This window comes from Lampris incognitus, chromosome 4, assembly GCF_029633865.1.
Source record: "Lampris incognitus isolate fLamInc1 chromosome 4, fLamInc1.hap2, whole genome shotgun sequence".
NCBI lineage: Eukaryota > Metazoa > Chordata > Actinopteri > Lampriformes > Lampridae > Lampris > Lampris incognitus.
In genome coordinates, this window is record NC_079214.1 from 7680238 (window position 1) to 7692603 (window position 12366).

Genomic DNA, 12366 nt, shown 5'->3' on the forward strand with positions numbered 1-12366 from the left:
TTGTGTTGAGAGCAAATTTGCTGTTTTTCCAGACGTACTGGCAGCGCTGTAGACACAGCGGCGAATCCTTTCACTCGTTCGTCCACGTGTTGTCTTTTAAACGTGTGTGTGCACGGACTCGCAGCGTGAGCGACTCCAGTCCGGGACTTCGGTTGTCGAGCCCGGAGATGCAAATGTGAATGGGGCCTTTGTTTCATTTTGTCCCCTGGATACGAGCCGTGCGAAAATGGGTTTGCGTCGTACTGTGCAGTACTCGACAGTAGTACACCTCCGTCCTCGAAGTATTACTTAGTGTCGGGTCGTCTGCTGAAGGAAAAAGCCGAGTACAATGAAAACGATTTGATGGCCAACGACCGTCCCTGGAACAATCCTCAGATTGTAAAGGGACGACTGGACGTCTCCACATCTCTAGCGCTGTTTTGTCGGCCCCGGTGTTTGTCGGCCTCGGTCTTTATCGGGCCCGGTGTTTATCGGCCCCGGTCTTTATCGGCCCCGGTGTTTATCGGCCCCGGTCTTTATTGGCCCCGGTGTTTGTCGGCCCCGGTGTTTATCGGCCCCGGTTTTATCGGTCCCGGTGTTTGTCGGCCCCGGTGTTTGTCGGCCCCGGTGTTTGTCGGCCTCGGTCTTTATCGGGCCCGGTGTTTATCGGCCCCGGTCTTTATCGGCCCCGGTGTTTATCGGCCCCGGTCTTTATAGGCCCCGGTGTTTATCGGCCCCGGTGTTTATCGGCCCCGGTTTTATCGGTCCCGGTGTTTGTCGGCCCCGGTGTTTGTCGGCCCCGGTGTTTATCGGCCCCGGTCTTTATCGGGCCCGGTGTTTATCGGCCCCGGTCTTTATCGGCCCCGGTGTTTGTCGGCCCCGGTGTTTATCGGCCCCGGTTTTATCGGTCCCGGTGTTTGTCGGCCCCGGTGTTTGTCGGCCCCGGTGTTTATCGGCCCCGGTGTTTATCGGCCCCGGTGTTTATCGGCCCCGGTGTTTGTCGGCCCCGGTGTTTATCGGCCCCGGTGTTTGTCGGCCCCGGTGTTTATCGGCCCCGGTTTTATCGGTCCCGGTGTTTGTCGGCCCCGGTGTTTATCGGCCCCGGTGTTTGTCGGCCCCGGTCTTTATCGGCCCCGGTGTTTATCGGCCCCGGTCTTTATCGGCCCCGGTGTTTATCGGCCCCGGTCTTTATCGGCCCCGGTGTTTGTCGGCCCCGGTGTTTATCGGCCCCGGTTTTATCGGTCCCGGTGTTTGTCGGCCCCGGTGTTTATCGGCCCCGATGTTTGTCGGCCCCGGTGTTTATCGGCCCCGGTCTTTATTGGCCCCGGTGTTTGTCGGCCCCGGTGTTTATCGGCCCCGGTTTTATCGGCCCCGGTGTTTATCGGCCCCGGTGTTTATCGGCCCCGATGTTTGTCGGCCCCGGTGTTTATCGGCCCCGGTGTTTATCGGCCCCGGTGTTTGTCGGCCCCGGTGTTTATCGGCCCCGGTGTTTATCGGCCCCGGTGTTTATCGGCCCCGGTGTTTATCGGCCCCGGTGTTTATCGGCCCCATTGTTTATCGGTCCCGGTGTTTATCGGCCCCGGTGTTTGTCGACCCCGGTGTTTATCGGCCCCGGTTTTATCGGCCCCGGTGTTTGTCGGCCCCATTGTTTATCGGCCCCGGTGTTTGTCGGCCCCGGTGTTTATCGGCCCCGGTGTTTATCGGCCCCGGTGTTTGTCGACTCCGGTGTTTATCGGCCCCGGTTTTATCGGCCCCGGTGTTTGTCGGCCCCATTGTTTATCGGTCCCGGTGTTTATCGGCCCCGGTGTTTGTTGGCACCGGTGTTTATCGGCCCCGGTGTTTATCGGCCCCGGTGTTTATCGGCACCGGTGTTTGTCGACCCCGGTGTTCATCGGCCCCGGTGTTTGTCGACCCCGGTGTTCATCGGCCCCGGTTTTATCGGCCCCGGTGTTTGTCGGCCCCGGTGTTTGTCGGCCCCGGTGTTTGTCGACCCCGGTGTTCATCGGCCCCGGTTTTATCGGCCCCGGTGTTTGTCGGCCCCGGTGTTTGTCGGCCCCGGTGTTTGTCGGCCCCGGTGTTTGTCGACCCCGGTGTTCATCGGCCCCGGTGTTCATCGGCCCCGGTTTTATCGGCCCCGGTGTTTGTCGGCCCCGGTGTTTGTCGGCCCCGGTGTTTGTCGACCCCGGTGTTCATCGGCCCCGGTTTTATCGGCCCCGGTGTTTATCGGCCCCGGTGTTTATCGGCACCGGTGTTTGTCGACCCCGGTGTTCATCGGCCCCGGTGTTTGTCGACCCCGGTGTTCATCGGCCCCGGTTTTATCGGCCCCGGTGTTTGTCGGCCCCGGTGTTTGTCGGCCCCGGTGTTTATCGGCCCCGGTGTTTGTCGGCCCCGGTGTTTATCGGCCCCGGTGTTTGTCGACCCCGGTGTTTATCGGCCCCGGTGTTTGTGGACCCCGGTGTTTGTCGGCCCCGGTGTTTGTCGACCCCGGTGTTTGTCGGCCCCGGTGTTTTATTCACCGGCTTCATGCGGTAGCTGCTGGACATGGACCCCCGCTGGACTCAGCTTTACAGCGGTGTCTTATGGGACAACTGGACAGGAGCATCGGACATGTTTCCACAAGTCCAGTTTAACCCAGTTATCTAAACCAGGTATTTGGAAGTGGCGGTCTATTCCGTTGCTTACCAACACGGGGATCGCCGGTTCGAATCCCCATGTTGCCTCCAGCTTGGTCGGGCGCCCCTACAGACACAATTGGCCGTGTCTGCGGGTGGGGAGCCGGATGCGGGTATGTGTCCTGGTCGCTGCACTAGCGCCTCCTCTGGTCGGTCAGGACGCTTGTTTGGGGGGGGATAGCGTGATCCTCCCACATGCTACGTCCCCCTGGTGAAACTCCTCACTGTCAGGTGAAAAGAAGCGGCCGGCGACTCCACATGTAATGGAGGAAGCATGTGGTAGTCTGCAGCCCTCCCCGGATCAGCAGAGGGGGTGGAGCAGCGACCGGGACGGCTCGGAAGAGTGGGGTGATTGTCCGGATACAAGTGGGGAGAAAAAGCCCCCCCCCCCAAAAAAAAGATATGATGTGAGATGTCCATTATGATCGAGGGTGGAGGACGTTGCTGATCTACTTCCTGGTTCAGCCTGCAGGAAGTAGCAGCCTGTACTTATCGTGACGTCCATAAACTAGCCGGCCAGCACCACAGCGGAGTCATAGATGATGGACAGTCATGGACACAGTCTGACCGAGACACGGGGGGGGGGGGGGTTGTTGTTTAAAGGACACGTTTAACACTGCTGCTCACTTGTCCCATAAGACGAGTCCGGCCGGCTGAGTAATGACGTCATAACCGATACGCACGACGGGGGGGAAAAGCTACAAAAATCAGACCCAGCTTGCGAAACAACGACCTGTTCAGAGTGTCCCCCCTGCCTTCAGCCTCAAAGCATGCTGGGAAAGACTTTGAGACTTCAGCCCCCCACCCCACCCCCCCCACCCCCACACCACCACACCGGGAACTTGAAAAATGGCATGTAGGGAAAGGAAATAGGTGGAGAAAAAGGAAAAACAAGGAGGTTATTTGTCCCCCCCCCCCCCCTCATATTCTGTGGATGCTGCTGTTTGTTACTCGGTCCCACGTGACCGTCAACACACACACACACACACACACACACACACACACACACACACATGAATTGTTGAATGACATTCGAGCGTAATTTGTTGTTTTTTTTCTCGTTTGTTGTTTTTGTTTTGCAGAAAGGCAAGTTGATTTCGCACCGTTTTAGTTGTTTTTTTCCCCCCTCGTTTGTTTCCTTGGTTGCTGTAACCTCTTGTCCAGAGCTGTGCGGTGTTGTGTTGTGTTGTGTGGCTCAAAACCAGCTTCTATAAAACCAGTCTGTTCTCCGCTTCAGGTTTGTGAGTGCAGGAGAAACGTGCCTGTGCAGATGCATCCCCGTGGCGGCCTATCGGCGGTCGTCTTGACCACCCGGTCCGCTTCTGTGTGTGCACTTGTTTTGGTCCGGGTGATTTTTTTGTTTTTTTTTAAAAATGTGTCCGAGAGAGGCTGTGCCTCCTTTTCCTGAATGCGACCGAACATGTTTGACCGAACCCGGTCCCGCTCACGAAGCCCCGCGCGGCTCCGCTCGAGGCCTTTATGACCCGGCGGCGCTCGCTTGTGGCTTCGTCAGTGGGGAAAATCATCGGTCGCATACGGTTTTTTGTTGTATTTAAAGTGGAGCTTCCCACAGCTGGCTCCTGTCGGACGAAGGAGCGCCGCTCGCATCTTTGGTCGCGGCGGTAAAACGCCGACTCTACTGAATTTTGTGTCTGTGCATGAGGCCGATGCCCGGTAATAAAGTGAAACTTGTGTGTCTGTCGCCGCCTCTCTGTGTCGTGGTGCTTCGTGTCTGATGTCCTGCTTCGTGACTGTTCGATGAAGCTCTGCAGAGCGCTTGTAACTCCTGAGAACATTCATCTCGTCTTCAGCCGCCCCTCCGGGGTGGGGTCACGGTGGCGGCAAGCTAAGTAGGGCGCCCCAGACGTCCCTCTCCCCAGCAACGCCCTCCAGCTCCTCCTGGGGTACCCTAAGACGTTCCCAGGCCAGATTGGACAGCTCCTCCTGGGGTACCCCAAGACGTTCCCAGGCCAGATTGGACAGCTCCTCCTGGGGTACCCCAAGACGTTCCCAGGCCAGATTGGACAGCTCCTCCTGGGAGATCCCAAGACGTTCCCAGGCCAGATTGGACAGCTCCTCCTGGGGTACCCCAAGACGTTCCCAGGCCAGATTGGACAGCTCCTCCTGGGGTACCCCAAGACGTTCCCAGGCCAGATTGGACAGCTCCTCCTGGGGTACCCCAAGACGTTCCCAGGCCAGATTGGACAGCTCCTCCTGGGGTACCCCAAGATGTTCCCAGGCCAGATTGGACAGCTCCTCCTGGGGTACCCCAAGACGTTCCCAGGCCAGATTGGACAGCTCCTCCTGGGGTACCCCAAGACGTTCCCAGGCCAGATTGGACAGCTCTTCCTGGGGTACCCCAAGACGTTCCCAGGCCAGATTGGACAGCTCCTCCTGGGGTACCCCAAGACGTTCCCAGGCCAGATTGGACAGCTCCTCCTGGGGTACCCCAAGACGTTCCCAGGCCAGATTGGACAGCTCCTCCTGGGGTACCCCAAGACGTTCCCAGGCCAGATTGGACATGGAGCGAGGTCTGGGTCTGCCCCGGGGTCTCCTCCCAGTTGGCCGTGCCCGGTAAACCTCCAAAGGAAGGAGCCCAGGAGGCGTCCTGATCAGATGCCCCAACCACCTCAACCGGCAGCGGCTCTACTCCGAGCTCCCTCTGGACGTCCGAGCTCCTCACCCGAGCCCACACACTGAGAACATAGCAAGTAGAAATAATCCGCCGAGAGAGCGCCCCCTCCAGGTGCTGAGCCCACACCTCAATATGGTTTTTAAGGCCGTATTCGTCCGGCGCAGGCTAGAAAACCAGGCTGACGGAGAAAACTGCGAAACTCGCATAATTAGCAACAAGGAAAAGATCAATCAGCCCTGTACTCTCCTACCGGTGGAGCCACCACCCGAATACTCCGGGTAGAGACGACAGAGGCCTCTTTGACCCGGCTGGCTGGCTGAGTGAGCTCAGTGTTTCTGGTGTAAATACTGTAGGATAAAACTCTTGAGTCACGGGGGAAAAAAGAAAATGATTTAATAATTTCTGTTTGCTCGGCAGGGCGCGACGCAGACGGCGTGCGAGTCCCACCCGCCGGCTGAAAGAAACCCCTTTTTTTTTTTTTTACCAAACGCTCCTCTGGCCCGGCCCACGTCACCCATTAAATCTCCCCCGCTCTCTCTCGCCTTCCAAATATTTACATCCTGACTTCACTCTCCTCTATTATAAGGCCTCCCTTCTATGGCAGAGGCGCTAGTCTAAGTTGCGTGAAAGACCAGCTTATCAAGGTTATGTTGGTTTGCGTGAAGTCTCACGATGCTCACGTCAAGTTATCGCTTGCAGAACTCCCCTCCTACCCCCACTGATGGTAACAGTGCATGTTTCAAGGAAGTACACTTGTTTTGTAACTATAAGACTTGTTATAGTCTTATAGGGTGGAGCTGGAGGTGGCAGAGTTGAAGATGATGAGATTTTCATTGGGAGTGATGAAGAAGGACAGGATTAGGAAGGAGTATATTAGAGGGACCGCTCAGGTTGGACGGTTTGGAGACAAAGCAAGAGAGGCGAGATGGAGATGGTTTGGACATGTGTGGAGGAGAGATGCTGGGTATATTGGGAGAAGGATGCTGAATATGGAGCTGCCAGGGAAGAGGAGAAGAGGAAGGCCAAAGAGGAGGTTTATGGATGTGGTGAGGGAGGACATGCAGGTGGTTGGTGTGACAGAGGAAGATGCAGAGGACAGGAAGAGATGGAAACGGATGATCTTCTGTGGCGCCCCCTAACGGGAGCAGCTGAAAATAGTAGTAGTAGATAGTCTTATTATATTATAGGCAGCATGGTGGTGCAGTGGTTAGCATGGTTGCCTCACAGCAAGAAGGTCCTGGGTTCGAGCCCCGGGGTAGTCCAACCTGCGTGGGTTTCCTCTGGGTTCTCCGGTTTCCTTCCACAGTCCAAAGACATGTAGGTCAGGCGGATCGGCCATACTAAGTTGTCCCTAGGTATGAATGTGTGTGTGTGTGTGTGTGTGTGATGGCCAGTCGGCCCGTCCAGGGTGTCTCCTGTCCAGGGTGTCTCCTGTCCAGGGTGTCTCCCCGCCTGCCGCCCAGTGAGTGCTGGGATAGGCTCCAGCATCCCTGAGAGCAGGATAGGCGGTTTGGATAACGGATGGATGGATGGATGGAAGACTTGTTATAAGGAATTTTCCCTAAACAGGAAAATAAATCTTAAAAGAAAAAAGGCTGAGCTGAGATTATCTTTCTTTTAAGAGTAGAGGTCTTGATACAAGTCCAATGGTCAAGATACAAGTACACAATTCTGGGAGCAAGCAACAACATCTGTCAGTGGAATAGAAAAATGTTATGAGACTTAAAACAAGATCAACTCCCCCAATAAGCCTGTGTGTTCTGCACTGTGTTCACCCGTTGCTGGGCTCTGTGAGAGTGCCCATGTGTTCTGAAGCTCATCTCAGGGCGCTGGCAGCATGCAGGCAGAAACAGGGTACCGAGGCACACGAAGTGCACACTACGGCAACATTCTCATTCAGGTCCGACGACGGTTAGGATGAGATAACCAGACGTCGCACAAAGAAAAACACAGCCAGGACTCGTCACCTGACTAGAAAGATGAGTCGGAACCAGTTTATTCGATCCGGTCCTTTGCCCATGAGGGGGGGTAATGGCGAGACTTATAGTAAGGCCATTTTCTGTGAACCGCTGGCTGGCTCGGTTCTGTGAAGAGCAGAGATTTGTATTTTCAGATCACCGGCCCTCCTTCTGGGGCCCAACCCAACCCGCTGAAGGTGGACAGCCGCTGTCTCATGCGGGAATATAGGCGGTTGCTTACAGCGGGTTTTACACCAGGGACTCACAGCGCAGTGGCTCGCAGGCAATTCCCTTGCTAGGTACAGTTTCGGTGTGGGTTTGCAGTCTACCAGATCAGTTGACGCAGTGAGTCGGGTCGATTCTAACAGAGTAGGTTATAGATCGACAGTGTAGTTTACCAGATCGAGACCGTCTTCCTCCCCCGCCGTGTTACCCCACAAGTTTTCTTGTGCACCAAAAGCTAACCGCAACAATCTACCGCTGGCAGTGGCAGTGTGTATCACAAGACAGCTCACCGATCGTGTGTCTCTCTGTTGACGTGTACACAGGCCTCCCAATTCCCCCATTGCTACCCTCGGATACCTTGCTCTTATTTAAAAATTACCTCGTCCATGGCCGGATTAACCCACCAGGGGGCCCCGGGGCACACGCACATCCATTGCCCCTCTCCCTCTGCCCCGTCAGACAAACAATACTAAACGTTGTTAAATGTAAAACTAATGCAAATACCCAGCATGGTAGTCGACGCCACGCCGATCATCATGGGATTCGGGTGGTGACTACAAAGTACAACACAATTTTGAATCACAAAACAAACGAGAGATGAGAATAGCAGCTCACAGCGTCGCCCCCTGACCTTTTGGGGCCCCGGGGCCCTCGCCCGGCATGCCCGGTCCGTAATCCAGCCTTGACCTCATCCACTGAAGCTGCTCTCTTGTGCAAATGTTCTGAATGTCTCTGACAAGAGCTGTGGCCCGTTGTCGGATACTACAGTCTTTGGATATCCATGATGAGCGAAGGCCTCCTTCACAGCTTGAATGGTAGCCTCAGCATATGTGACCCCCGAGCTCTGCTACCTCAAGGTACCTCGAAAAGCAGTCCACAATAACCAGGTATCTTTTTTTGACCACTCGAAAACAATTCCATCCCCACCTTTTGTCATGGCGGGCCCAGGACTGTGGTCTAGATCAGTATTGTGTTCTGTGTTTCTGGCATGGCTCACATTTGTCTACTGTCTTTCTGATCTGGACATGCCAAAATGTACAGGTGTTACTGCACAGCTTCACGATATTATTGCAGCCTTAGAGCTGGTTAACAGAGTTCAGTTCTTTAATGGCACTCGGGTAGAAACTGTTCAAAAGTCTGGAAGCGTGGGTCTTGAAAGGCCTATAGCGCCTCTCAGAGGGCAGCAGAGTGAAAAGCTGGTTGCCTGGGTGAGATGAGTCCTTGCTGATGTTTGTGGTCGTAGGCCCTGAAGCGAGCAGTTCACGTGAGGAAACTCACCAGAGTTGGAGCTGTTCTGTACGGAGGAATGGGCTAAAATTCCTCCAAGCCGATGTGCAGGACTGATCAACAGCAGGGAGGAGGGGGGGGGTCACACCAGATACTGAAAGCAAAGGTTCACATACTTTTGCCACTCACAGATATGTAATATTGGATCATTTTCCTCAATAAACAGATGACCAAGTGTAATATTTTTGTCTCATTTGTTTAATTGGGGTTCTCTTTATCTACTTTTGGGACTTGTGTGAAAATCTGATGATGTTTTTGGTCATATTTATGCAGAAATGTAGAAAATTCTAAAGGGTTCCCAAACTTCCAAGCACCACTGTAGCTGTGTGCCAATGGGTTTCTGTGCTGACTTAATCACTCTCTGCAGAGCTTTCTTATCAGCCACAGTGCAGCTGGCATGCCACACTAAGATGTCATGAGTGAGTATGCTTTCTGTGGAGCAGTGATAGAAGGGCACCAGCAGCGGCTGGGACAAATTAGCTCTCCTCAGTGTCCTTAGAAAATAAAGCCGCTGCTTATGCAATGTTCTTAATTGAGCGGCCCAGTAATACCACAGCATGTTGGGACATTGTAACCCTCCTCTATCATCATAGACCCTGTTTACACTTGGTTTTCAAATGCGTTTTGGGTGATCGGATCACAGGTGGACAGTGAGACACGTCGCCATTTACACCCATGTCTACCATGCGTCTCCAAATGTGTCCTGCTGACCACTTGTGATCAGATTTCTTTACTCCGAAGAAGAAGATTTCTTGTTACGTCCTTGTCGGGGACGCATCAGGACGCATTAGCGTTTACAGTACAAAAGCCATGTGGCCAAATGCGTCCCAGACCACCTCGGCAAGTGGTGTGAGTAACCGGTTCACAAAACGTTTTGGTGGTCGTTCACACTTGGATTTAGCGCCGTCCACTTGTGATCCGATCGCAAAAAACAAAAACGCATTTTAAAACCAAGTGTAAACGGGGTCATAAGGCCCCTCATCGGGCGCCATTAACATTGGGCTGGTGTAGGTGGAGAGAGCTAGCAGCATGTGGCTAGTTAGCAAGAGCCCCGGGATGGCTGATTAGTTCAGAGTCGACGGACAACGAGATGAAGATTTCCACACTGCTACTTTATTCCGTAGTACATACATCGACCGTACGATGCCAGGTCTCCACGGCACCATGTTCACCGATCATACATGAACAGCACAGAGGCCACGTGTAACCTAAACCTTACTCTACTCTTGAGTTGAGAAGCAAAAGAAGAAGAACACGAAGTACATCTAAAGGTTCGCCTCCCAATCGGCTCTGTACATAACTGTAGTCCACTGACTTCCAGTTTCTACTGCAGCGGGCATACCAGTTTCCTGTTTGTTGGCGTGGAAACTTGTCTATGCCATTGTCAATAGCACTACTGACAAATATTTTTCGAGATGCCTGCAAGAGTTACCATGGATAAATGTCCACGACATGCGCAGAATTGGAGACAAATGTTCACCTGCCCCTACCAGCAAACAGGTGAAAAGTTTCAAGTTGTACATATCAAGTTACGTCCACAATTATAAGGATGAGTAACAAGTTACGTCCACAATTATGAGGATGAGTATCAAGTTACATCCACAATAAGAAACCGGGCAGAGCCGATTTCGATTGTTACAAGGGACCGGCGAGCCAGCCGCTGAGCAGGTACGTAGTCCCGGTGCAGCATTGGAGTGCCGGCTGTTACTGAGGCAGCTGCAGTAGGCAGATATGGCCCTGGCGCTGGTGAGGGGCTGGCTGGAGATGGGGCAGCGGTGTGCAGAGGTGTCAGCCCGAGGTAAAGGCCGACCACTCTCAATGGGGCAACTTTGAGCTCCACGACGGGTTGGTGTACCAGAGGTGGCAAGCTCCCGGACGAGGGAACGACCTCCTGCAGCTATTTGTGCCCCGTGTGCTCCTTCCCCAGGTTCTGCAGACGGTCCATGGCTCGGTGGGGGCGGGGCACTGCGGGAACGCCAAGGCCTTCCACCGCCGCAGGGAGCAGTTCTACTGGCCTGGCTGTTGACGAAACGTGGAGCTGCACGTGCATTGCACTGCTGCGAGTCGACTCCCGCACCCACCGGGCCCGGGCCGGCTCCGGAGTGCGCCAGAAAAGGGCCTATGACACATGGTGCTTTGGGCGGTCTGTTCGCCAGCAGTGGCACCCTGCACATTTTGGGAACTGTGTGTTGGTTGATGGGGTCGTCGAGGGCGACTGACCCCTCAGGTTAGCGACCGGGGGGCGTGTTTGTGGACCGTAGGATGGTTAGGGCAGAGGCTGCAATTCCGCTATTTGGCATCAGGGGGAGTGTCCCCAGAATGTCCGCGTACTGAAATGTGACGTAGGCTTCACTCTGTAGACAGACAGCTGGCATTCTAGCCAAATATTTCGGTGGACTTATCGCTGAATTCAAGCAGACGTAACGTATATTGTAACGTATTTCACACTAACGTTAGTTAAACACATTTCTGTGATGTGTGTGTGTTATTCATTCTGTTTTGACGCGTGTGTGATGTTTAGTCTTTGAGCTGCTAGTGTAGCTATTCTAGCGCTAGCCCTGGCTAGCTTAGCTCCGTAGCATATAGGCCACGTTACTTATTCGTAACTACTATTGGACTACCCCCTGCTGCCAAATAGCGGAATTGCAGCCTCTGCCCTAACCATCCTATGGTCCACAAACACGCGACCGGGGGATGTGGTTGCTCTGACTGTCGGTGGAGCTGCGCTTGGGGAGCGCAAGGACTCACGGGACTGTTAATGCCGAGTTGGGATTGTTGTTTGTGTTATATTTTTGCAGGTTCGAGTGTCTTGTTCATGTCCAGTTGTGTTGCTGTTGTTTGGGGGTTGACTCGGACTGAGTAGAGGACTTGTTACTGACTGCCTGAACTTAGGACCCTGGAAAAACAATACTCAGACTGACGTCGCCAGAGGGAATGTCTTGTGTTGTCTGTTCTGGCCGGTGTGTAAATTAAAGAGCCCTCCCGGGGTGCCCCGACCTGTATGGGGCACCGGAGTTGTGATCTCTGCCTCCCGAGTCATTCTTCCACGCCGGCTCGCCACAATATTTTAGAAGAAAATAATTAATGCTACTGACAAAAAAGAGTTCTAACAGCAACCCTATTGTAACCGGTTATTTTCTTGCCTGGTGCGGGATTCGATACGAGGTGTACTGCACCACAAGGCGACGTCACTAACCGCTCGGCTAAAGGGTCAGACCCGTTAGCTAGGGGCATTAGTAGTTTACACCCGTCACCCTCCCCGGAAGCGCGCCATCGCGCTTTGTTATTCCCGCGCTCCGAAGAGACTTCTGAGGATCTGCGCACTTCCGGATCCCACCGCTGCCACCAATGTAACAGGTTATTTTCTTGCCCGGTGCGGGATTCGATACGAGGTGTACTGCACCACAAGGCGACATCACTAACCGCTCAGCTTAAGGGTCAGACCCGTTAGCTAGGGACTAACGTGTCTTATTAATAGTTTACACTATGTATTCCTATCATTTTGTCTTTGTTTGTTTTTGTGTGTTGTCATTATGCTAATTGTTACTTGTCCTGTCTCCGTCTTCTGACTACCTTCGCCGGAAGTTACAGGGGAACCGAATTTATTTCG